The sequence below is a fragment of the Schistocerca americana genome, chromosome 6, assembly GCF_021461395.2.
Source record: "Schistocerca americana isolate TAMUIC-IGC-003095 chromosome 6, iqSchAmer2.1, whole genome shotgun sequence".
In the NCBI taxonomy this organism is placed as follows: Eukaryota; Metazoa; Arthropoda; class Insecta; order Orthoptera; family Acrididae; genus Schistocerca; species Schistocerca americana.
In genome coordinates this window covers 460,130,259-460,134,457 of record NC_060124.1, presented here as the reverse complement: position 1 = coordinate 460,134,457, position 4,199 = coordinate 460,130,259, and the positions used below count along the sequence as shown (strand labels likewise).

The following is a 4,199-nucleotide window of genomic DNA, read 5'->3' as shown; positions in this document are numbered from 1 at the left end:
CGAAATTTTGTTTTGTTCCGATGGCACTTCCGCCTTCGCTCTTCGACATTTCCGGTCGAAAAAATTGCAGTTTGTCGAGGAAATATCAATAAACATTTTGACCACATTTGTCATTGATATCTATAACACATCCAGAGAAAAAAAAACTCAAAGAACATGCTTTTTTCTGTCCAAAGATAGTAAACCTCCCCTTAAGTGAAAACCGTTGCCCATTGCGATGTCAGTGGTCAGAATTAATGCTTGAAATTTGAAGTTATCAGCACACTCTTAACACTGTGGACCTCGGAATATTGGAAACCTTAACGATTTCCGAAATGGAATGTTACATGCGTCTAGCTCCAACTACCATTCCGCGTCCAGAGTCCGGCAATTCCCGTCGTGTGTAAATAATCACGTTGAAAATCTTATCGCCTGAATCACTGGTCACAAATGCACTGCCCTTTTACAGCTTGTGTACGCGATACTTCTGGCACCTTTATATGTTCGTGTCGCCATCCCATGACTTTTGTCACCTCAATTTATAGGCCACGGTTTGTTGAATTGCGCTGGCTGCATGACACGTTTTCGCAAGCTGCGTGCCCGCGGGTTTGAGTTTCACAAGGTGCGAACGCGCTGAGGTGCATTCGATCTGCGTGCTTTCCACCTTGGGCGCTGGTCATACGCGTGGGAAACGCGCTGCGTTTGTATAATCTGTCGGGGGGAGACATCTTTCCAGGAAAAACGACGGTATGGGATAACCACAAATCTGTTACAATGTAATAGTGCAGTAGAGCGAGCAATGATTTACCTTGCATTACTTACAATAGCTATCAACTTCTTCATTTCGTATATTGTAACGCTTGTAGTCAAAAACTAACATTCACCATACGTGTCTGCACAACGTGTCGCCAGAGATTTGAGTAACCCATTGCGGAAGAGTCGATACAATTTCGTGGAAGAGTCTGTGTAGGTGTTACTTATGATACACACTGATCAGCTAGCACATTATGATCACCGATCTACCATAGACATACCCGTCCAGGCGATAGCAGCGAGAAATCATTGCTAGTCAGACACACGAATGGTGCATGTGCTATCAGTGAGCGTGCTGTCCGCCTGTAGAATGGGGACGGTGCGCTACCTAGCTAAATGATAATTAATTGAGACCCTCAGCTGCCGACAGGTGTTTTTGATATACATCGATGGGGACAGCTGATAATGTGTGCCCCGACCGGGACTCGAACCCGGGATCGCCTGCTTACATGGCAGACGCTCTATCCGTCTGAGCCACCGAGGACACAGATGAATAGTGCGACTGCAGGGTCTTATCCGTACGCGTCCTATGAGACCCACATTCCCAACCGTCCACAATCTACACTCCTGGAAATTGAAATAAGAACACCGTGAATTCATTGCCCCAGGAAGGGGAAACTTTATTGACGCATTCCTGGGGTCAGATACATCACATGATCACACTGACAGAACTACAGGCACATAGACACAGGCAACAGAGCATGCACAATGTCGGCACTAGTACAGTGTATATCCACCTTTCACAGCAATGCAGGCTGCTATTCTCCCATGGAGACGATCGTAGAGATGCTGGATGTAGTCCTGTGGAACGGCTTGCCATGCCATTTCCACCTGGCGCCTCAGTTGGACCAGCGTTCGTGCTGGACGTGCAGACCGCGTGAGACGACGCTTCATCCAGTCCCAAACATGCTCAATGGGGGACAGATCCGGAGATCTTGCTGGCCAGGGTAGTTGACTTACACCTTCTAGAGCACGTTGGGTGGCACGGGATACATGCGGACGTGCATTGTCCTGTTGGAACAGCAAGTTCCCTTGCCGGTCTAGGAATGGTAGAACGATGGGTTCGATGACGGTTTGGATGTACCGTGCACTATTCAGTGTCCCCTCGACGATCACCAGTGGTGTACGGCCAGTGTAGGAGATCGCTCCCCACACCATGATGCCGGGTGTTGGCCCTGTGTGCCTCGGTCGTATGCAGTCCTGATTGTGGCGCTCACCTGCACGGCGCCAAACACGCATACGACCATCATTGGCACCAAGGCAGAAGCGACTCTCATCGCTGAAGACGACACGTCTCCATTCGTCCCTCCATTCACGCCTGTCGCGACACCACTGGAGGCGGGCTGCACGATGTTGGGGCGTGAGCGGAAGACGGCCTAACGGTGTGCGGGACCGTAGCTCAGCTTCATGGAGACGGTTGCGAATGGTCCTCGCCGATACCCCAGGAGCAACAGTGTCCCTAATTTGCTGGGAAGTGGCGGTGCGGTCCCCTACGGCACTGCGTAGGATCCTACGGTCTTGGCGTGCATCCGTGCGTCGTTGCGGTCCGGTCCCAGGTCGACGGGCACGTGCACCTTCCGCCGACCACTGGCGACAACATCGATGTACTGTGGAGACCTCACGCCCCACGTGTTGAGCAATTGGGCGGTACGTCCACCCGGCCTCCCGCATGCCCACTATACGCCCTCGCTCAAAGTCCGTCAACTGCACATACGGTTCACGTCCACGCTGTCGCGGCATGCTACCAGTGTTAAAGACTGCGATGGAGCTCCGTATGCCACGGCAAACTGGCTGACACTGACGGCAGCGGTGCACAAATGCTGCGCAGCTAACGCCATTCGACGGCTAACACCGCGGTTCCTGGTGTGTCCGCTGTGCCGTGCGTGTGATCATTGCTTGTACAGCCCTCTCGCAGTGTCCGGAGCAAGTATGGTGGGTCTGACACACCGGTGTCAATGTGTTCTTTTTTCCATTTCCAGGAGTGTACATACGTAATGTACCTAATAGGTGTTTGCCCATCCACTCATTACTCGCGCACACTAAGGTGACGATTCCCGTAAGAGTTCGGGCAAACTGTGCGCATTCGCACAGGAAAAGGTCAATAGCCTGGTAGCCTTTAACTATATTTAGAAAGATAGAAACTGTTCTCGAAAGAACAGATATCATTGATGACCGTGCAGCTTCTAAGAATAAATGATAATTCATTGAAACCCTCAGCTGCCGACAAGTGTTGTTGATATACCTCGATGGGGACTTCGGTGGTTCAGATGGATAGAGCGTCATCCATGTAAGCGGGAGACCCGGATTCGAGTCCCGGTCGGGGCACACATTTTCAGCTGTCCCCATCGAGGTATATCAACAACACCTGAGGGTTTCAATTGATTATCATTTGTTCTAGAGAAGCTGCACCTTCATCAATGGTATCTGTTCTTTCGACAACATTTACTATCTTCATCTGTCTAGCTAAGTTTGACCGAGGGCAGATAGTGATGGCCCAAAGGGTCAGCACGAGCATTTCAGGAACTGCACGAATTGTCGGGTGTTCGAGGAGCGCTATGGGTCAGACAGCGAATTTTCGCGGAAAAGAAATCAGTCTTTAATGTCGGGCAGCGTAAAAATGTGACTGAATACAACCAGTGACCAATGCATGTGCAAATATTAATACCACGTCCTCTAAAACTACAAGTAAAATACGCACATGACATTCGGCACTGGACGTTGCGCAGTGGCAGGGTGTAGCATGGTCTGATAAACACCGATACCTTTCTCCATCAAGCTGATGGGAGGGCGCGAATTCGTCGTCTTCCAGGGGAACCGCTCCTCGCCACCTGTACTGTGGGACGAAGACAAGCTGGCGGCTCCCTTATGCTCTGGGGAACATTTGCTTGAGCATCCACGGGTCCATCGGTCCAATGGAGCTCGTGCATTTTTTAACATGGCTAGGAGTGTAATGGAGTGGTTTAGAAACGTTGTGGCGAGTTCCAGTTGTTGTGCTGCCCCCCCCCTCCCCCCCACCTTTCCAGTTGGTGTGCTGCCCACCCCCTCCAAAAATTGCCATATCTATGCCCGGTGGAACACATCTGGTATGTGATTGAACGTGTCGTCAGAGCTCATAGACCACCCCTCCCTGCTTCCTTTCCACGAAATTTACGGTAATTAGGCGACTTGTGTGTGTGTGTGTGTGTGTGTGTGTGTGTGTGTGCAGATGTCGTGCCAACTCCTTCCAGCGGCCTACCAAGACCTCATTGCTTCTGTGCCATGACGCGTCGTCACTGTTATCCACGCCAAAGGTGGACATACCAGCTGTTAGATATGTTGTCGTAATTTTCTGTATGATCAGTATAGATAGGTAGAGAGACAGTCGACTCAGGAGCTTGCTCTTTCTTTGGAGACAGATTATTTTCGGT

General features: G+C 50.5%; 1 non-coding gene across 1 annotated transcript; it reads right to left on the bottom strand.

Moving 5' to 3' along the window:
* Positions 1 to 1,202: 1,202 nt before the first annotated feature.
* On the bottom strand, positions 1,203 to 1,276 carry Trnat-ugu. Its single transcript has one exon. It is a non-coding gene; the product is annotated as a tRNA-Thr (tRNA).
* Between the last annotated feature and the right edge of the window lie 2,923 nt (positions 1,277 to 4,199).